The 22,298-nt window shown below is 50.0% G+C and overlaps 1 pseudogene; it reads right to left on the bottom strand.

Annotated features, from left to right (window-relative positions):
- LOC129734545 (hydrocephalus-inducing protein homolog) overlaps nt 1-21,943 on the bottom strand; it is a 73,231-nt pseudogene extending 51,288 nt beyond the window's left edge.
- Between the last annotated feature and the right edge of the window lie 355 nt (nt 21,944-22,298).

Here is a 22,298-nt window from a genome sequence, read left to right as displayed (position 1 = left end):
TATCTCGGGAGGCAGCGAGCTCTTCCTGCCAAATCCCAAGAGCCCTCAAGTCCTGGCTGCATTAGTCCTGTGTTGTGAGCTGTGGGAGAAGGCAAAAAGAAAGAACAAGGCTCTGCGGCAAAACAACGTAGAAGCAGTGCAGGGGACAGATGTGTAAGAGACAGCGGCATTGGAGCGAGTCTGACAGAGGCACGCATTCCCACGTCGCGCTTCAAACATAGCACCGCCAAGGAATGAAGCTTCACACGTGCATATGCACACCGTAACGGAGAATCAAGGTTCCTCCCGCCTCCGACTCAGCAACTCCCAGCAAAACCCGATTCCAAAAAACCTCATTCCTGCTTGAGGGGATGCACTTTAAAAGCCCCCTAAACACCAACTATTTGTCACTTTTCTTTGAGGCAAAGCCGGGACAGGGGAGATACACCTGGAGAGGCAATTAAGGTGACCGGGACAACAGGGAATGATGGCAGATGGCAGTCATGGGGGGTGCTGGGTGGAGAGCACCCAGCCGACACCAGCATCCCCCAGGGAGAGACCGGCACACAGCCACACAGAACAAGGGCACACTCAGCCTTTGCCCCTTACCTGCTCACTTAAGCACCGAAACATACAGAGGTTTTGAAAGAAAAGGTTTTAGAAGTAGTCTGCAAAGCAAGCTTAACATTTTTCTGCTTTGAAAGGTCTCTGCTTTGAAGGACGCAGAGACTGGGCACCATGCAGTGCCCAGACCTTACCTGTGTCATAGTGAACTGTCAGGGGCCTGGAATAATCACCAGTCTTCTCTGGGTGGAAGTCCACCGTTACTTGCATGGCATCGCCAATCCCAAGAGTCCCAACGGAGGGATCAACAGAGAAAGGGCTGCAACACGGAGAGGCACATCAGGATTATTGTGGGACCTTTGGGGACTACGTTCCTTCTGCCGTCTAGCTCACTCCAGCTCACCTGTATTAGCAAGGGGCCAAGAAACCACAGTCAGCAGCAGAAAAAGAGAACATACAGGGCCAGGAACTGAGCCACCGACCCGACTCCTGAAGAGCTCCAGCCCTCAGAAGATCCTAAGCGATAAAATGACCTCGTCTCCCCCATACCCTGCATCCAGTTTTCTGCAGCAAGGCTCAAGAGTCTGACTGCTAGCGATACGATCGGAGGAGGGATTTTGAAGGGCACGGAGATGGCAAGAGTTATTTGCATGCACAACTTGACACCGAGTTCCTCAGGAATCCGTCTTTTCCTGCCACCTATAAACCTCAAGAGATGCAAATGTCAAGGCAATACCTGTCCCAGTGAGATTACAGCCTGGAAATCAGACAGGGAGAACAGAAGTTTATTCTTGAATGACCGGAGAATAATTAGACTTTAATTGGCAGAATTAATCTATCTTTTTTTTTTTTTTACCTTGAAAGCATCCTGGGTTTGCCTCAGAAAGGGCACATTTTATCAGCATTTCAATGAAAGCTGTTCTAAGCAAAGAAAAATCTGTACGAGTGCAAAGGCAGATTAGAGTGATACAGAAACAAGAAAACAAGACACAAAAGGAGTATCCCATTTACAGCCTGAACAATTAAATCTCTAGCTAAATGAAGCACCGCTAGCAGGAGCATATCAAGGCACCTTTAACAGGAGGTTTTCTGCGTATTCACAAGCAATGCAGTCTGGGGCTCTGGGTTGTAATCCAGGCTTGGTAACTGTTTGCTTGGCCTACTAGAGAAATTCTGTGCAATGTGTGGGAAATAGTATGAAAATGTGTCGGTGTACTTTAGATTTAACAAGAGCCATTATGATTTGTCGCCAGGTAAACAGCTCTCAGCTGACAGACATAATTCAGTCCTTTAATGCTCAGGGAAAAGTCAGATGCAACATGTTTCTGCACAACAGCAGCTGGGCTTTGCGGCTCTTGTACAGCCTCACTTAGAAAGCAAAAGTTATTGGATTTAGTGCTTTGCTGCTGGTCAATTTGTCACCTTAAAAATATGTGCTGCAGAGTTCTACAGTGATTGGGGAGTGCAGCCCACAAAAATAATGAGAAAAAATGGAGCCATGCGCAAGCTGAGCTTCGCTCATGGAAGCAGTGACAGCTGATGAAATTGCTGGAGTTCCTGCTCATTAAGGAGACACTGATGCAATTGGGGGCCTGACCTGCTCCCATCACGACTAGCAAGAACATCGCCAGTGACTAATGGGGAAGCATTGGGCCCGCAATGTTCACGTGCTGGACCTGAGACTTTTGAGAGGGAGGAGGAAAGCCAAGGCGCCGCCAGCCTCAGAACCGGGCTGCTCTACATGGCCCTGCACCTGCACTGGGGGTTGTGCCTGGTTATACTGGGCAGGGCTCTGCTGGTGCTTGGCTGGGATCACTGCCTGCTGTGGGAAAGGCACAGAAAAATCCCCCCCCCCCCCCCCCCTTTTTATTTCATTATTTTTACCAGAAACATTGCTGGAACAGAAAAGCTGCTGGTTAAAGGCCACGCTTGAGCCCTACCTCCCATCCCATACCCTTCCTACTCCATCCCCATGTCTGCATACCCCTGCCCTCAGATAGCTGGGATGGGAATGACACTCCTGAGGATGACGTCAGGGGATGCCCGAGAAAGTAGATACCTTCATATCTTCAAATTACCAGAGAAGAGGATCCCACCGAGGTCAGGACTCATTCTCAGGACTGAGAAACAGAGCACAAGTCAGACACCGCACCTCCTGCCTCCCACCCCACGCTGTACCCACAGGACAACTTGGTTCCTGCTGTAGCAGGAGCTTGGTATCCCTCACATAGACCTGGTTTTCCAAGACCCAGAGGGATGTAAGGTCCATGCTTAACCTGAACTCTGAACTTCAGTCCACATCACTAAGCTGTTCCCTGCAGCCTACAGATAAGAGATGCTAAGGAAACGTCCCTGACACACTAATAGCCACACGGAAACCACTGCCAACAGACGAAGCTGGCAGGCTAAACTTTGGCCTTTTAGCCATTAATTGTGAGCTGTTCTTTACGGTAATTCTTGTCCTGTTAGATCTACCCTGTTAGTGAATCACTACTGCTCCTGAAAAAACAGGAAAGATAAGGTTTGGAGGTTTATTAATAGCTCTTCTTCTGACATGCTTTTCAACTACGTCCATTTGTACATTTGCTTTGTTGTACAACATCTAAACTGTCACAGGTCCAGATCTCCCAGCGGTGCCTTGCAATCCCCAGCTTGTATAAACTCATCTAGCCGCACCAATCTGAGGGAGACCTTCCCAGCAGAACCCGCTGAGATCTTGCCTGTAATTGCCCTTCAGAAAGGGAACAACCCCAGATTAGTAAGCAATTTCATTGCGATCTGTCTTGGCGTTTACATCTTGCTTGCTTTCACCAGGCATCAGCTCCCCATCTTGACAAAGCTGGGCAAAAGTTAAATCCCATGAGGATACCACGGGCAAAATACTCCTGGCAATTTAGCAACCAACTGACAAGTGAACAACGCTGACAATTCTGTGGCTCAGGCTTTCCCGACTACCGCGCTGCCTTTTCTCCTGCAACCGTACATTTAGTCAGTGCAGCGTGCAACGAGGCTGCAACATACTTCGTCCCATGGTATGTTTCTCTTCTACAACCAAGACCCCTTAACTCCACTGGTGCCTTAATTTGCATTATAAAATCATCTGAGTTTGTGAGAATTGATTTCATTAAAAGCTGCCTCCAACCCCAAGACCGACAGTTATATTACTGGTGATTGAATTGCCCCCTCTGTCAACTAAGACCTATTGCAGGAAAAAAACCCCAAAGATCACTTAATCTTGGCATACGTAATTTTTTGGTAATGGTATAAAAGCCAAAGTCGAGCACTGTAACCACTCCAGTAAACACAGTCTGTTAGGTCAAAGCATCCAAGACTCCATCTCCATACTGAAAAAATCCTGCACAGAGCCAGCATCTCACAAGCTCTCTCTTTCCCTCTTTCCCTGCACGTAGGCTCTGTTGTCACATCCCTGTACATCCCATGGTAACTCTCCAGCCCCACACCTCCGTGTAGTATAATGGGTACTGCAGGGAGGGATGCAAGGCGGCTCCTAGCACTGTGCCATGTAGGATCATTTCCTGAGCTTCCAGAGCTTGATGGGACATTCCTAAATGGACCTTCTCAGACAGATCCTCTCTAACCCATAGCACAGCACAGCACAGTGTAACGTCAGGAAAAGGCAGTGCTGCACTGAGATCTGCTTCCAGGCACCATTTTCAACTGAAATGTACTGGAATGACATTTATCTCCGTGAATGCCGTGGAGAAGAAACTCAATAACCAGCCTTAACAATGAGAACGGCAGGAAAAGACTTTTTATATTTATACTATTATTATTTTTTTTATTACTACACTATGCAGTGAACAGCTGGGTATGGGCATGCAGGGGGAGGACAGGCACAAAGCCAAGCTGCATAATGGGGAGTGCTTTGGTGTTAGGGTCCCTGCGCCCCCCCCCCGCCCTTATTAAAGAGGAGTCAAAACGTGGCCATGTTTTCTGGTAGATACCATGGCAAGGGAGAGTTCTGAACAAGCAACAGCAGAAGGATGCTGAATTGGCCCCGTGGATTCATTTGAGAGCTCTGCCGTGGAGTGAAATACACCACACAAGTCCTTAGATAAAGTTGTAAGAGGCAAGGAATGTCCTTATGAAGTGACCCGCTGCAAGAGCAGAGCTCGCGGTACTGACCGAGAGGAAAGGTTAGCATTGGAGATGGGCTGAAAAATGCACTGCAGGTGAAAGCTGGTAGGTTACACTTGATGCCATAGAGAAGGGAATCTTGAGAAAGGAGGCAGAGAGGTGACAGGAGCAGCGCCGTGGACTAGGAAACTGTGGCGCCTGCAGCTGCCTTGCAAAGGGGCAAGAGCCTGAATTCGCCCAGGCCAGAAGACAGAAGTTGCAGCAGCTAAGAAGTCTCAGTCGTGCAGAGAGAGTATAAAGGACACAGAGGCCAGCTGATGGTCTACAAACTTTGATCTCTCATTCCCTTCTACTCCACTAAGCCTCCTCCCCCTCTCACGCGCACGCATGCTTACACATAGCGGCACACAAAGCTATTACGTGATATTAATATTGGCTTTAACACAACACTACATCCGTACTCAGCAAAAGTTAAGCACACACTAAAGCTGCTTCAGTTCTCCACTAAATAGGAAGAAGCTAAAACAGTCCTGAATGTAAGTCTGTAAGGCTGGCACTCCTACCACCTATGCCATAACTCTTAAATACTGCGTCTCGTATCTACACATTAAGCTCTCCAGGACAGGAAACATCACTCATTAATGTCCAAAGCACAGGTTTAAGTGTTTGTGATGCTGAACAGCCATTATGGGAGTCATTCAAAAGCATGCATGACATTAAACTAAAAACTTCCCCTGTCGTTAATAATGATGCAGCCTTGGTTACAGCCTCTAACGCAGGGAAATTAATCCCCTGACATGAGGAGGAAAGCGGTCTCTCCCGCGAAAGCCTCTGTAAGTAGAGTTGTTCAAAGACAATTAACAGCTAATGACCTACTCGCCTGTGGAGCAGTGTATTGGTGAGACTCTCCAGCCAACTTGTCATGCCAGCTGGGAGGTCAGTTCTTTTCTGCTGGGGCTGCTGGAGCCACTGACCTCACCTGGGACCTCGGGGCAGGCACCTGAGCAACTGCTCACAGCACAAGCAGCAGGGAACCCACTGTCACCCAGTGCAGTCCCCAGCACTGGCTGGGAAAACCACTCCTGGCCCACCATGGCCTCATCGCACAGGGAGAACGTGGTTGTTCTGCTCCCAGGCTGCAAGGGGACGTGGTGACCTGGTCAAGAGTGGGGAGCACTCAGATTTTGAGTGGAGGATACAAGCTTGGGGGAGTACAGTCGAGATACTGGAGGGCTGGGCTGCTATTCAGGGGACACAGCAGAACCGCATGCAGCCGAGGGATGGAAAATGCAAAAACCTGTATTTGGGATGGAAGAATCCCTGGCAGTACAGTCTGGTGGGCACGAAAGCCTTTCTACAGAAGAGGAGCTTAGGGGCTGGAGCACAGCACATACAGGGAGATGCTGGGATAAATGGCTTCGCACAGCCTTGAGAAGGAAAGACGAAGGCTGGTATCACTTGGTCTTACTTTTCGTGTTGAGTGCACACCTGATCAAACTTTGACACTGGTCTTGCTTTGAGCACTGTGTTTGCTCAGATGATCTCCAGAGGTCTCTTCCAAAGTTATTCTAGGATTTTATCTTCTCCAGCAGCCCAATTCCATTTCACATGTTCCCCAGATTTCTCATATTATTTCCTATACATCTGTGCATATATATAGGCAGATGGTAGACACACAGGCATTAGAGGAACTCAACCTTTAAGAAAGTTCCCAATAAGGAATTCATTATGACATTTTGCTGAACACTTAAAGCAAAAAAAAATAAAAGAGCAGAAAGACAGGAACCTCAGAGTATTTAAAAAAGAAATCTGAATGAAAGTGGGGGACGACCTAATTAGAATAAAACGCTGCTTATATTCAAAGATCATCAGTTTGAAATTTCAAACTGGCTTTCAAAAGTTCATAACAAAATGGAAGAGATGACTGATGCCTTTGGCTGACATGGGAAATCTTACCAGCTTTTGATCTCTGCACACATGCAATCCAGTTCTTCAGAATTGTACTTTCTTGTGTAGTTTGAAATAAAGCTTTCGTAACGCTTCCCATCCCTTTGCTGCAAATCAGGACTGAAACATTCAATTGATGAAGTTCAGCATAAAATCCGTATCAAGCAGGATTCAACATACGCTGTATCACTCAATAGAACAGTTGGCAAGGACATGGCCAAGAGATGCTACACACGACTGGGTACTTGTTTTGGTGGTGACGACTAGATCTGGAAATCCCAGAGGGAAGCTGTACAGGGATTTACAAGTTCCTGCCTATGTATTTCCACAGTGAAAAGAAGCAGCCTGCTTGAACAGCATCCTGGAAGCCTGCTTCAACAGCCTTGCCAGGCTTTGGTAGAAGCCTCTTGGACCTTCACATTTCCCAGGAGAAAGAGCAAAGAGCCTTCTCTTGACCCCTGTTTTCCTGGGGAAGAAACCGAAGCAACTCAGGTGCACTAAGGCAGACAGCAGGTCTTTGCTGCATTCTGGACCTCAGCTCCTACACCAAAACCTCTGGGACCAAGCAACACGGAGCTAACTACCAGCCAGCTGAAGTGGTTTCCTTGCAGGTGCAGTTTCCAAAACACATTATCCTCTCCAGTTCAGCAAACTGGAAAACCAGTGACTGTCTTCTCAGACCAAGAGGAACAGTACAGGCTGTCCACGACACAGCACACATCAGGCGCTTGACCAGGAGACTGCCGAAATGCCACGTGCTTGTGGCCTCCCAGGGAATGGGTATATTTGGCCAATAGGGCCACATAACCATTTCAGAAGGTTCTGAAGATCAAGGGGGTTGCTGGTAGCTACTACAGCATGCTAGAGCACTTTCCAGGAGATCTGAGAGAGACAAAGCTCTAGAAAAGGCTCCCAACCCACGCACCAGGTATTTGCTGCACCTTTTGCCTGTGCGCCCATTGGCATTCTGCTTTGGGGCTAAAGTGCAGGTTTGAAGCCGCTGCCAGCTCATCTCCACTTAAGAGCTCATTCTAATGAAGAATAGTGGATCCCAGGGACCAGATCAAACCTACTGGAAAACCAGGTTCTGGACCCCACAGGGTTTTTGTCAGGGTCTCAATACCAGTTGCTTTGATCTATCATCTCTGATTGCACTTGCTACTATAGACAAACTGCTGGTAAAGCTGATGATAAATTCTTAAATGTCTCTTCCACCAGCTCAGAGCTTGCCCATTTCTTAACACTGCCTTTGGTCTTCAGGAACTGAGCTCCTAGAGCTGTCGTCTGCCCCGCAGGATCTTACACAGCCCGAGGGCAGTCCAGCTGCCTTCCTACATTTGCTCGTTCAATCTAACAGAATCAGTCTTGCACGACTGTGCACTGAAGACACCGTTGCACTATAAAACTCCACTCTGCAGCTTGCAGAGTTTTAGCAGAGGCTGCGCCATGCTTCAAACACTATAATCAACAGCAAACCCCACGTGCCCTGCCCATTTCCAGCCACGGCAGCAGTACAGCAGCTCACATGCTCTGGCTCCTTTTTGTTGCTGTTTACCAACTATACCATCACACAACAGTGTTTTGCACAAAAAGAGATGAGCTCCCTACCTCTGAGTGCTGATGCAGTAGCGGGCCGCCCCGTTACCGATGTTGCGAACCAGCAGTGTTTTCTGGGTGCTGTACTTGACTGGACAGGCTGAGAAGTTCACCTGGTCGGGGAAGTCCAGGATAGCTCGGGCACCTATAGCTCGGAGAGGCACAGCAAACTTCTCCCCTTTCTGTGATGCAGATGAGCTCGTGGAAATAATCCTGCAGGGAAAGAAACAATCTCAGCACAATGCTTTTAGTACTTTCCCCACGGCAGAAGGAAAACTGCTGTTTTCTATGACTGTAGCAGTATCATTCAGTAACGACACAGTACTTTTTACCTTCATGAGCTTTCATTCCAGTAGCATGACTTGCACAGGGTCGTTAACTTGCAAAGGAGAAACAACCCCACTGATTCACCTGCTTTTGCAGCAAGCGGGCAGCACCACAATTATCTGATGCTTTGATTCTGAGACACCAGAACAGTCTCTTCATGCAAGGGATCACAGCACTAACGCAACCTGCTTCGATCGCCACTGCAGACTATTGGAAGCACCACTGAGAACCCAGCTGTGCCACAGCACTAACTCCAGTGCCAGCAATGCGGCGACCTCGTTGAAGCTTGGCAGGGGATGCTCAGGTACACTTTCAAAAGGACTTCACCACATGCATAGTCAACGGTCAGTCTTCGGTGAAATACTTCACAAGCTGGACACGGTAATTGCGGCAGCGTCAGGGCAGTGCAGGGTACGGCTGTATTTCCTGCCCCTTCTCACAGCGTTATAGGGCCAAGGCTGGGGACACGCACCCTTCAAAAGCCACCTGATCCATCTCCCCACACCAGAGCTGGCTCAGCTCCAGACCCAAACTGTTTTTGCGAGAGGTTTCACAAGTACCTAAAAGCGCTAACAGTTCCACCCCTGCCCTCAGCAGCCTATGCCACCTCTGCGCTAGAATTAAAGGGTGTTAGTTCTTCCTGTGTCTGAACTCCGTTTCCCTTTACATCTCACCCAGCCTCAGGGGACACAGGAGACAGCTCTGGCTGATGCCGTAATCACACCCCTCTGTAAGGTCTGTTCTAGAGGAGTAAGTGACGGCGTGCCTGGTTAGCACACCCACCCCAGGCAGGCGGCATCGGGAGCTGCACACGGGGGACACTCAGACACCCCACCAGAGCAAAGCCGGCTGTGCAGTCCCAGCCACTGCCTTCTGCAGAACAGAGCCAGGCAATCCCCCCCGCGCCCCGGCTGTCTGGCGTTTAGCAGCAGGAAGGCAAATCAAATTACCAAAATCATGTTACTGTAGAGATGAGCAGAGCAGTCTCCAGATGTATGGCGTGGCATCGCTGCGCTGGAACTATCACCTTGCCCCCACTGAAATCAGCGGTAAATCTGCTGCCATAGGGCCAGGAGCCATTACCCCCAGCAGCGCTCTTATGGATGAGCTGATAAAAACTCTGCTTCTCGTCACTCACTGGCTGCCCTGATTTTTTCCTCAGTGCTTTTAATTAATTTGATATTTTTATCACTGTTGAAGCAGCAAGCGCTTTAGGATTTTAATGATTTAGGAATTGCATACAGCAGCAAACTCCCTTCAGCAGAACCGATCCAGACTCCCCCACAGCTGGGATTTCCTGCTCCCGTCCCCATCCCCTCCTGGAAGGGCCCTAAGGCAGCCAGCCCAGGCACAGACACGTACCTATTGCTCTAACGCAAGCGCTGACAGCCAGCGCCTCACCCACCACCCAGCACCTCGCCTACCACCTGCTCAGCTGGGGTTTAAGCTTGTCAATACAGATGCTGCCCCACCCAAGACAAAAAGAATAATCTCCTTTTCTAGACATCTCAAATATTCACCCTAGAAACTGCAGAAGGGCTTTTGCTTTTCCTATTTGGAAGGTAAAATACTAGGAAGGGAACTGCAGCAAGCAACCTGCATGATTTAATACCGCATTTCAGGAAAGCGTTTCATCTTCAGCAAGTCGTTCTGAATTGGCAATTTTGTACCCAATCTTGCAGCCTAAGCCCTCTAAAATAAAAGCTATGGGCAGCCCATATGAATTTAAAGCACCTATTATCTGGGTACTTCACGTCCTGCACTGTTTCGATCCTCAGAAACTCATTGGCAAATGAAGAATGTTATTTGCTTTTGTTGTTGTTGTTCTTTTGGCCACACTACTGTAACAAAGGCATTGCAAAGCCAATTGAAAGCCACCTGCCTTATTAAGTCTTGGCATGCCATATTTACTTAGCTCCCTCTTTCAGGTGCCAGGTAGGCAGAGGAGGATGCAAGTTCAGATCAGCAGGAGGATAAAGAAAAAAGGAACTTCAACAACTGGAGCTACTTGGAGCAAGTAAAAGGAAGTAATTGTCAAGGCGTTGTCATTGCTAAGGAGCAAATGGATCAACAGCAATGCAATTAAGAGCCCAAGAAATAAATCCCCCCCAAAAGCAAGCACAGGCAGCCTTCCCAGCTCCGTTGCTGGTGAGGGGCGCTGGGACCACCTGCACAGCAATGCACAAGGGATTTCTCCAGGGACCTGAGGGCAAGGCTAAAGCAACAGGGATTTGGTTTCACAGAGACAACCGCGACCTTGAGAGAGAAAGATGCCTCTCGCCATTCATGCAGATGCACATTATGCTCCAAGCCCCCTCTCCAGGGACACCGTGGGACATGGCATCCCGTGCAAGGCTTGACTCAGCACTTCAGAGCGGGCTGACCCTTCAGCCACGCTCTACCACCCCACCAACGTGGGACCTTGCACCAGGCTGAATGCAGCGTCAGCCCAAACAGGGGGAAACCCAAGGCAAGAGGGGTGCTAGGCAGAAGCTGGCTGTTTGTGCCACTGTGAACCCATGGTCCCTTAAGCTTTTGAAAGCTGAACTGCCCTCCCTTGGGGGCAACAGGTTGCAAAGTCTCTACTGCAGCACTGCCTCGTGTTACCAGGGCGCTAACGCTGCTACGCACTTGCTTGCAGCCTAGGGGCACAGTTGAGACCAGTTCAAAATGTTGTTCTGCTTCGCAACTGCAAACCCTTAGCAGACTGTTTAAGACCAGGTTTCTAAATAAACGTGCCTGGATGACAGAGGGGTTGCATCCCATCTATGCTTTAAAGTTTGCTGTGTTTAGACACAGCTTCAGGCTATAGGTTTTCATGAAAATACGACTTCATCCTGCATACAACTCCCCTCTCAGTTTCAAGGAAGATACAGACAGTTGTACGATGGTTCCCCTTCTCGTGCTCCCCTGTGACAAGCAGTAAATTACAAGCTCTGGCCTTCCAGGTATCACCACTGGCATCTGAACTGGCACCCACTGAGACTGAAGCAGCTGCTCGTCTTGGGTGTTGTTTCAGGCTCTTTGTAAACTCAGGCTAACAGTAATTACTGTCACAGCAATATCGACCCTAACTGCCCAGAACCCCAAACTCAGATGTCAGTTTCCCTGCATAACCTATCCCAAATGCTTCACTGAATTCCTTGCAGCAGCCAACTTGCAAAGAAAAGATCCTTGTAGCATGAGGTAACACGGCAAGCCACGCAGGGAAAGCTCCCGCTGAAACCCTGATATCAGAAAGGCTGGAAAATAAGGGCCGTGACAACAGAGGAGAGACCAGAGGATGAAGATCCGTTCGCAGCAGAGGGGGTGCCCCTGCGCCTGCCCCTCTCAGCCGCCGGTTCGCAGGAGTCTTTGAAATGAGTCACTTGGCTTCAGGTTCCTGTGGCGCCGTGCCATTTGCCTTGGTCTTCTGCCCCTTTCCTCCTCACAAGAGTCATCTTAAAAGTATTCTCGGAATGGCTTCTGTGCACAACAAAACATCTAACAGGGCTGGGCTGAATTTTAAAGGACTTCATTTCAGTCATGCAATAACTCACTCTCCTGTCATACTTCAGAGTAATCAATGTGCATTAATTCAGTCTCCACTGAGCATCAGCAATGAATTTCACAAACCTCACAGACTGAACTTGCATCGCCTGAAAACAGTGCACTGCTACAGTGAAAAGAGCAAGAGGGCAACACAGAATAAGCTCTGCTATGTTTTTATGTGCTTCTTACTTCCTTCTTCCTTTACAATAAACTACTAATAAGCCTGAAGGACACACAAATGGAAGTATTTCTGTCTGTTGTTTATCTGCCAGTCAGTGCCACAATGGTTTCCAGTTCAGCAGAGGCCGTCAGACCATAACGCAAGAACACACGGGAACAGGGGCTGGCACGAGAACACCCACGCTGTACAATGGAGCCATAAAACAGAAACGTGCAAATCAGAAGCAGCAAGAGTAACAAACTGGAAATGTTGCCCAGCAGAAAAATTAGCAGTTCATTTATAACACAAGTGCCAATAAACCAAAAGGCACACCAGCTATTTCTTTTCTGACAGTCCAAGCACGTGGCACATTCCCAAATGACTGCGAGACAGTAGGAAACTGCTCATTTTCCAAGAAAGGGCTACGTGGCATTTCAGCCACTAACAACTCACATGGCCCTATTACTTAGGGCTGAGGCACAATTTTACTCCTTTCAATCAGGAGTGACTTCACTGAAGTCAGACTTACTCCAGGGAAGAACAGATTCAAAGCAAGAGAATGACACAAACCAGCTCCTCATCAGGAAGGCCCGGACCCCACTTCACTGGGTTATCCACAGTCCCTGTGGATCATGCAGTATCAGAGATGTAGGGGTTATTCAAAGGCAGCACTCCTGAGCCTTCCACAACTAACACACAGATACTCTGCAGGCAAGCAACTGCAAGCCCAACACAGGTGGCTTTACAGAACCATCTCCCAAAGCCTGCCTCTTGGCTAAGGGCTTTTCAAGGTGCTCTGCACATCCTGACCATGCTACTGATGCATTTCTAGCTGAGCGACAGCACTCCGGCACTTTGCTGACTCACACTCCACCAAGTATGAGACAAAAAGTTCGATTTATACAACATTCTGGTTCTGCTGTAGAGTCCCCATGTGCTCCTCACCAAGCAGCCCACATCCCTCTCCCAATGCCCTGCAAGGAGCACAAAACCCAGGTCGGCAGAAACGGCCAGGGTGTCGCTCAAGCTGTGCAGAGAACCTCGCTGGCACAGCTCCCTAATGCCACACACTCACCAGTTCAAGGGCAAGACAAGGGGCAAAGTACTGGACATGAGTGCTCCTGGGAGTTATCTCACCCTACTTCTATTTGGGGTGATGTTCATGTGTTGCTCTGCTGCTTCTCTGTAGTTGAAGAGCAGCTCTTTGCCCTTCATGGGAACCGATTTACTTCCATCCCAAAAATGAATGCTCATGAATACTAATCAATCACATTTTAAAGGAAGCAGTGTCCCCTGCAAAGCCTACCTCGGTGAGATTAAGCTCTTATGTCACTTGGGCAGTATGGAGAACTGCCCTAGGCCAACATCATTTTAACCTTCCATACGAATGACGTAAAACAATTTCTCAGTCCCTCCCCAAAGCAACAGATCATTTCACAAGCATGGGGAGCCAGGCACCACAGGGCATTTCCTCTCTAGTTTGCTACAGCCATGCTGTTTGAGGATAGGACAGGGTGTTCAACTAAGTCTAAGCAGCAAACGGAAGATGAGAGAACAGCTGTGCCCAAAGAGAGCCTGCACCTCTGGCCTGGTGCAGAAACACCAGCTGGCTCAGAGCGACCCCCTCACCTTGCATCACCCACAAAGTCACGCAAAGAACTGTGCCAAGAGGCAGCAGAGTGCTGGTGCAAAGAGTCAGCCTGTCTGTCTGTGTTCCCCTGCAGGGCTTCCTCCCTTCCATGCCAGGTACCAAACCCTTTTGCGTTAACAAGCCTCCAGGTAACACCGCCGCCCCTTCACATCACGGCACAGTGCCAGACTTGCCAGGGCCACAGCACCGATGTTCCAACCTCTGAGCAAAAGCACGGCACACGGGGCAGGGAATAGGTGCCAGCTGACACAGCAACCACAGCCCCATGCACGCAGGCACAGCCACACCAGCGTGACTGCCCAAAGGCTCCAGGCTAACACTCTGCCTGCAGATGCTACCTGCCCCTTCACTCCTGTGTGCGCTCCAGATGCCTCAGTCCTCTGCAGCACACCAGCCTCCTGCTGGTTAAAGACATCTGGAGCTCAGCGTGTCTGGGCCAGGCTGGCTCCCTGCCACGAGCACAGCGCATCTTCTCCCCTAGAATCACAGCTGGAGCACAGGTGGGCAAGTATCCTCAGGGGCAGCACAGCGGCAAGGCTGGAACACAGAGGGTATGAAAAAGCATCACCTTCGCTCCAGCCCAGGGTGAGGCAGGGAACTGGTTGCCAGATGGGAAAGGGGAAAGCTCTCTGGATCTAGCCATTCCCCTAGCGTTTTCCATCATAATTAAGCCCCTAACATCGAGTAGAGAGGTGCGATGGCTAAACACCTTATCAGCACCCCTCCCTGCCATTTCCCTACTGTCCCACGTGCACCTTCCCCTGCAAACGCCCAGGAAAGCACAGGGAGGGAACGCACAGCTCGTCAGTCCCTGCTGCGGTGGCATCGCATGGTGCTGCCAGCCAGGACGTGACCAGCTGCAGGCTGCCTGACCACAGCCTAGAGCAAACCTCGCAGCACGGCATGGGCTATAACCGGTGTGCAAGAAAAGTGCCGGCTTCAGACAGAGCGTTCCGCCGTCTCACTACCGCGTCCAACACGATACGCATTCAAGAAGCGACTCCAGTTTTCAAAGGTGGTGGTCCTCACTCTGATCAGGCTCAGCTTTGGGTCCTCCAAACAACAGGTTTGTATTTATGCAAACAGGCTTTTGTATTTATAATTATCAGAGCAAACCCGTAATTATGCAGCAATGGTCAGATACTAGAAACCAACACCATGAGAGGCCACCCCACCACACAGTGCACTCTTATCCCTGAAGCCAACAGACATGGCATTAAACGTTCCAGCACTGAAGGATAATCACAGTCTGAAGCATAGAAGAGCCTCCAGCCTATGACAGCATCATCTTCACCACAGGAAAAGTTTCCCCCAGCTGCAGATCCAGTGCAATGCCACCGAAACCAGGACAGTGCCTCAAAACCCACAGCAGATGCCCTGTTCTGAACCCAGCCCCGCAGGTTCACCTCCCACTGAAGGCACACATCTCTCGGGACCTCCAGTCTCACCTTGTTCTCATCAGGGGAGAAAACGATGCGGAAAGTCGCAAGCATGCCAGGCAGTACCTTGCGGCACACAGCATGGTGGCTGATCAGCTTGAAATAAGGTGAGCTCTCCGAGATGACCTTCACCAGCCCAGGAACCTGCAGAAAAGACAGGAAAGTATGATCTTGCAGCTTGTGGAAACAGGAGGAGAAGAGACCTGGTGATACCACCTTTGCAAAGCACTTTTAGCTCTGGAGGTACATGCACGTAACACATAAGAGTGAACATTAATCCCTTCTGCCTGGGCAAAACAGCTCGAGGCCAGAGGCAGCAGGGCGATGAAGGAAGGGCCAAGCAGGGAAGACACCAGCAGCACGGCGGTATAATATCTGAATCAAGTCACCCGTGTATTCAATAAGCCCAGAGAATCTGCTGGCTTCTGCCCGTACACATCCAGGCAGACATGCCCCTAGAAGGGGCATGTATTATCTGAAGGCCAAACAGTACGTGTTAATCCTGGCGGAAGGAAGAAATTCACTTTAACGTGCTGGGTTTGAGCGGGGCAGTCAAGCTGCGGTGCTACAGCCATGTAGGCAGACCAGCAAGAGGGGACCACAGATACTGTGGCCTTACTGGGAATAAAAGCAGCAAATGAAGAGAAAAAGGAGGAGACACAGGAAGACAAAGAGACAACCCCAGAAACAGAGAGATGGCTGGGAAAATCCAAAGGGAGCTGGAAAGAAGCAAGGGAGAAGCACAATATGCCACAAGGAAAGGCTGATGCAGAGGATGAGAGCCAGCAACCTGGCCAAGTGATGGAAAGCCAGGCGACCCCCCAGGCTGTGCCTATCAACTAGGGGCTTCAAAGGCATTTTCTGCCCCGAGATACATGACTGGCACTGCCTGGTGGTGGTTTCATTATTAAAAGCCAACCTCTGCTCTCCGGAGGCTCCTGCTGCCTGTGACTGTAGCCAGGCAGCTGCCAGCGCGGGCAAGCCAGATCCCTGGGGACCCCTGCCCACCCCCAGCAGGCCCTGCAGGCACCCTGCTGCACGGTTCTGACCTCTGGGGCATCACCAGCACACAGACAGCACACAGGCATTTTCCTAGCACATAGAGAGCAACCCCTGAGCGCCAAATCTCAAAGTCTGAAGCAGGTGATTTGGACTGGTGGGCAGCTTCACGGATCAACAACAACCCCACATGAGGCTTGGAAAAAATGGAGGCTCATTCTGCACCACCCACCCGAGCCTGGTAACCCGTGGCCAAGGCAGTCCTGAACTCTCCAAACGCCCTTGGAACCCAGCAATGTCCTGGGGCAGCGAGTTCCAGGAGCCAACTTCACAGTGCAGACAGGCATTTTGGTCACCATGTCCCTTGGAAGGGGAGCACGTGTGGCTCAGACCTTCAGCAAAAGCCACCCAGAACATCTGAGGGTGCTGAGGAACAGCCTGAAGACACAAAGGCAATTTTACAACACGGGTAAGAGCAGGAAGTATATAGTACAGCACTTCTGTAGTTGCATGATTAGAGCCTCTATGTGGAATATATTTTGCTGTCAGCTGGATTTTTATGGGGCAGACAACTTCAGGCTACCATGCAGTGTAACTCAGTATGATTCAGAGGAATGTGGGAAACTGGCACAAAAAACTTGAGACGGAGCACAACGTTGCTTTTCTCCAGGACATCGCCAAAAGCCAACCAATTTAGAGTATAACACCCTCGCAGGATTATCCTCTCTGTCTTTCTGTATTTAAAACATACCAAAGATTTCCCTGGAGCTTATCTTACTTTTACACCCATGCTCTCCAATGGTTGAGCTCTTACTACCTTCAAAACTACATTGTTTTGGGAAAAAAACCACAGTTCACACATTGCCTCCCCCTTCACAGGGCACATAAATCCCAAGGTGCAGCTTTACTGTCTTTTACTGGGAATGGCAGAAATGTTAATGCAGATGATCTTTTCCACTTGAGGAAGCATGAATCGAGCAAATTAACTGTTTGCCTGTTGGCTGGTACTTGGCAAAGATAAACATTTTGAAGTGCTGCATGGATAATGGAGCAGGTGAAGCCAAAGACTCAGTGGGAATGAAGCAGAGAGTAGGAAGAGAGAAACTGAGGACTGAGGCACATTTTAATCAGGGACGAGGATACCTACAGCAAAGACTGCCCAAAACTCAGCGCAGATCACACCAGTGGCATCCCCTGGGTGCAGGCACACATGCTGCATCTTATCAATGTTCCCAAGTTAAATGCCAGACCAGGAATGGTGCAGTACTCTCCCGGAATAACTGAGGGAGCACACCCGCATCCTTCCTTGCCAAAGGGTCTTCCATTTTCACCCATATCCCTGTCACAACCTGTTATCTCAGGAGATACTTGGACTTGCTGTTCTGCCACCTGCAATATGCCTCGACAGCTGTTTTTTGTTGTCCACCTGTTTGCCCTCCCCAACAGGGAAATTTGGAAAGGAGGCGAATTCACCGTCTCTTGTGCACACTTCCATCTTCCCATCGCACCCTGCCCTCACGCATACCTCTTCCTCTTCATTACAGAAGAGTATCCTTAATTACACCCCTCTTTCTGACCTGTCTCTACTGCCCGTGCACTTACTGCTACGTATCAAGAGAAACCCTTGCGTGTAGGAAAGTGCGCAGGGAGAGAACACCGAGCTCAGCTCCTTTCCTCCCTCCTGCCTTTTCCCACCAGCTTGCCCTTGGCACATGCCTCATTCCAGCAAACGTTTCCCCAGCTGAAGTTCAAAAGGTCCCAATTTCCCTCTTGACAGTGGAACAAAACTGCTGACATTTTTCAACTTTTCCATTCTCAACTTTCTTGGGAAGTCTCAAAATGATTGTTTTTTTCAAGTAAAGGTGGAGACCTTTGAGGGCACTTTACCCCGAACATGCTGTGGCTCTCCAAAGGGGAAGCAGAGCATCAAGTTGTCACAGGAAAACCTGAGCAGAACCCAACTAAGCTTAGCAGGACCCTGAAGGGGCACCTAAAGGCCTCCCGCTGCTGCTGCTAAATCAGCCTGCTTCCACTGCTGTTTCAAAACACCTTTCCTGAAGCGCTGTTACCACTAATTATAACTTACTCCAGCATAAAGTGGAGAAGACCCCACCCCGAGCTCTGACAGCCCGTTCAGCTCTCTGTGCAGCTCACCCAGAGGCAGAGGTGCCCTGTGGAAACTGAGATTAACCACGGAGCCACCAGGACACGGTGCACGCTTGAGGGAAAGCACGAGGGCAGGGAAGAACTGTACAGCCCCCAACATTCCCACCCGTGCAGGGCTTCCACAGGGAAAGGTGCTGACCAGAAAAGCTCCTTTCAGCTAGGTACCACCAACACACAGCCAAAACCAGGGGGAGAAACCTCAGCATGGGAAGATTTCCACTGTCTTGCAAAATAAAGGCGGTGAGACGTTTTATTCTGGATGCGCTGTGCTGCAGCAGGCGACTGGCTATGCTGTGCACCGCGCGGATGACACTGCTCTCCAGTTCCAGCACAGGGTTAAACTTCCACATCCCAGCACTTACCTTGTCCACGTTCCTCAGAATCAGTGGCACTTCATAGACCTCATCGGGGACGTAGCTCTGAAATACCACCTCTGATGGGAAAGGCTGAAACAAGCTCTGTTCCGGGGCAACTGCTGAGAACTGGAGATGCAAAAAAGAGCAGAGAGTTTCAGCCGCGGGGATAAAGACTCATCGGTGAGAGAATACAACACTGGCCTCCAGCGAAGGACAGTCCCTTGGTGAGTACGCCTGCCCAGCTCACGCTAGGGGAACAGAAGCTCACCCACCTGTGTTCTGAGCAGATCAAAAGTTTCTGGGCCACACTGAGCAGGCTCAAGCGAGCAGCTCTTTTGGCAGGTGTTTCTCCAGGTCTCCTTCTCCAAAAGGCAAGGCAGCACTTACCTCCGGCAGAGCCCTGGGCTAACACGGTCACACAGCCCCAGAGCACTCACTGCAAGAGCTGTAAGCACTCGTGGAGCAAGGGAAAGCCAAGAATTTACAGGAGACCCCATGGGAAACAGTTTGGGGATCACCTTTACTTTGAGACACAGAGACCGAGCCCAACACATCCTCAAATCTCTTTTTTGACACACAGCCCAGAAACCAGGAAGAAGAGAAGACAGGCCAGAAAGGAACACCGCTGTTAAGAAAGCGACAGATGAGGTGGTAAGTTCCAGGTACTTTCCCAGCATCACTGGGCAACCTGAGTAAGGCTGGACTTGGCATCTCCTTTTCCCACGAGCTTTAAATGGATGCTTCATTATATTCTATTATTGCCATTTTCTTTAATACCACTACAGAAGCAGGTCTGAAAACATACAGAAACAGCAAATGCTTACAGCGCCGAGGCGTTACTTTGAGAAAACTCCTCCCTGCTCTGCCTCCCCCCTTCCAGCTGAACTCTTCACACTCACAAGACACAGGCACGTCTCCTGCTTCTCCACAGGAGTCAGGGTCGTGCTGAAGCCAGCGGCCACAGCACACGGCCAGTTCTGTGTGCGCTCGTCCTCACACACACGTTCCCAACCTCACGCGCTGTCTAGGGCAATCCTTAACCAATTTGCTACAGGTCTCTCGCTGGCAGTTTTCCACTCAACAGCCTACCTCAGTCATCTACCCCTTTGGAACGTGTGTTATACTAAGCAGATCTGTAAGAAAAGCAGCTTTAAACACACGTGTAAATAAACATTGATCCAGATAAAGCACACCCACTCCCCTCTGCCCAGGGCCATTCCCCTGTGTACCTAGCGGCCTGAAAAATCTAACACCCTGTACGGGTCCCACTCGATGTTCCAACCCAAAGCATTCATGCAATTGCTTTAGCTACACCTTGAGTAGTTACCGTAGGCCCTCAGCCCTCAAAGGCCAACGCTGCCACCACTGAGGGCATCCTATGACCCCAAGCGTTTGACAGAGACTACACCAAACCAAGGGCTGGCTATTTCAGCAGGAAGGTGGGAAATTGCAAGCTTGCATCCTTGTGGCCCTCCCCAGCCTTCCCCCAGTATCATGCTTTAGCCGCAGTAGCTCATCTCCAGCAAAAGCCACCAACTTCAACAGAGGTTGTTTATATGGGCTTAGCGCAGGTCAGGACTTCAACATCTCACTGGGGAAAAATGTTTTACCTTTCCCCCAGCAGAAGGAACTCCACACCGGCAGCAGTCTGAAACAACAACAGGACTTAGTCACCAAGGCATTTAGATAAGCTGGAGGCAAGCCTGTCACAAGCACGCGCTCTCTTCAAATGTCACATCAAACAGCAAGGAAAAGGGCAAGAAAAGGCTACCTTACGATGGGAGGCTTCGCTCATGTCTAGAATCTGGATAATCTGGGGTTGCCGCATCTCCCGAGTGCTGGCCAGCCTCTGCTTGGTGGTAAGAGTCATCTCCTTCAGGAAGGCAGAGGGAGTCAGCTGAAATGCAAAACACCAGCAAGAGCTACAGAACTGCTTTTATTCAGAAAGGCTTTTCTTCTTCAAGAGCCACCGATGAATAATTTGTGATCATAGCCACTAGGATAGTCCTGGAAGTCCCATAATTACCTGTTGAAATATTTACCATTAGTAAATTAATGATAGAGAGTGCAATACACATGCTCCAAACAAGCAGCTTTGTCCCGTTAGCTTCTCCTTCGTGATTTGATGTGACATGTTGGGGGATTTTGCTCTTCGGGCATTTGTTTCCTTTCCAGTTTGGCCGGAGTGAGCCAGTGACCTTTGAAAAAGGTTGGGAGGAGTTACCAGAAATCCCTTAACTCCACCCTTGCACAACGCTCACAACCACCACACATGTGGAGATGTCACTGCTGGGTGAGTCAGGAAAGCAGAAAATCAGTGTTGTGCCAAGACTGAGGTGGAGAGGAATGGCTCCAAGTTTTAGTTATCTCTTTTGAATTAGTACTTGTTTTCTCTGTTTGGGCCTCCGAGACGCCTCCACAGAAGTATGCAAAGGTATCTCCTCGACAGAGCTTCAGCACCAGGTCATCTTCAGCCAAGTGAGCTCTGGTCAGCAAAGGGCCGTCTGAGGATGGGGAGGAGGAACTGCCCTGACTCCGCTGCTGTCTGCAGCGCTGGATCTGTGCTCCACACGGGATACGGGACAGAACAACTGTTTTGGAACCTGTTCCATCTGGGACCAGCCATACCTCTCGAAACCTTCAGGCAGAGTTTGAGCAGCCCACCACGTGCCCAGCTGCCTGGAGGGCAGGTATGGTCAGAGCAGCGCTGGCCAGCATCCCGAGGTGACAAAACGTTACTGCCCACACAAAGGGGGCGGAGAGAAGCACACGCTCACGCTTCAGCTATTCCGGTGCAATGCCCGGTACGTTCATTTAAACTGGCTCCAGTGGCACATCCAGACACAACTCTGGACTTGCCCTGAAGCAGCACACAGTCCATCCCCTACTGCACCATGGTCACCACCTCCGACAGAAGCATGGCAGCAGAGAGACGGGGAGGTGGTGTCCAGCTTCACGGTGCTGCCAGACAACAGGAGGGGCAGGTAGAGGAAGGACGTGGGGGCAGTTTCCAGCCTTACACAGCTCCTACCTGGCCGCAGCAGGTACTTACAGTTGCAGGCTTCTCTGTCCCTCTGGCTAGCTTCGGCTTACGAGGCACTACCACTTGGCTCAGGAATCTACCAGCCATCCTGGAGGACCCCGTGAACCAGCGGGGCTTTCCAGTGGCCATGCCTCAGCTGACCTGCAAGGAACAGCAACGGGACTTGGAAAATCCAGCATCCCCTTCCATGGCAGACCCAAAGGAGACAGCTGTGTCTCCAGGCTGTGGCATCCTTCATAACTGGAGAGCAGCCGGCATCCCCACCCTGTTTCATAACTAGACCATATTTCAGTGGCAGAGTTAAGACTGATAGAAGTAAAAGCCCAGAACAAACACTCCAAAACAGCCTTTTGCTGTGGGCGCAGTCCCACAAGCCACAAACACACATCAAAGACTGCTGGCACTTCTCATCTTCTCCCCGTCTTCCATGTATTTTGGAACT

The sequence above is a fragment of the Falco cherrug genome, chromosome W, assembly GCF_023634085.1.
Source record: "Falco cherrug isolate bFalChe1 chromosome W, bFalChe1.pri, whole genome shotgun sequence".
Lineage (NCBI taxonomy): Eukaryota > Metazoa > Chordata > Aves > Falconiformes > Falconidae > Falco > Falco cherrug.
Note: the sequence above shows the minus strand (reverse complement) of the source record. Positions and strands in the feature narration are given on the sequence as shown.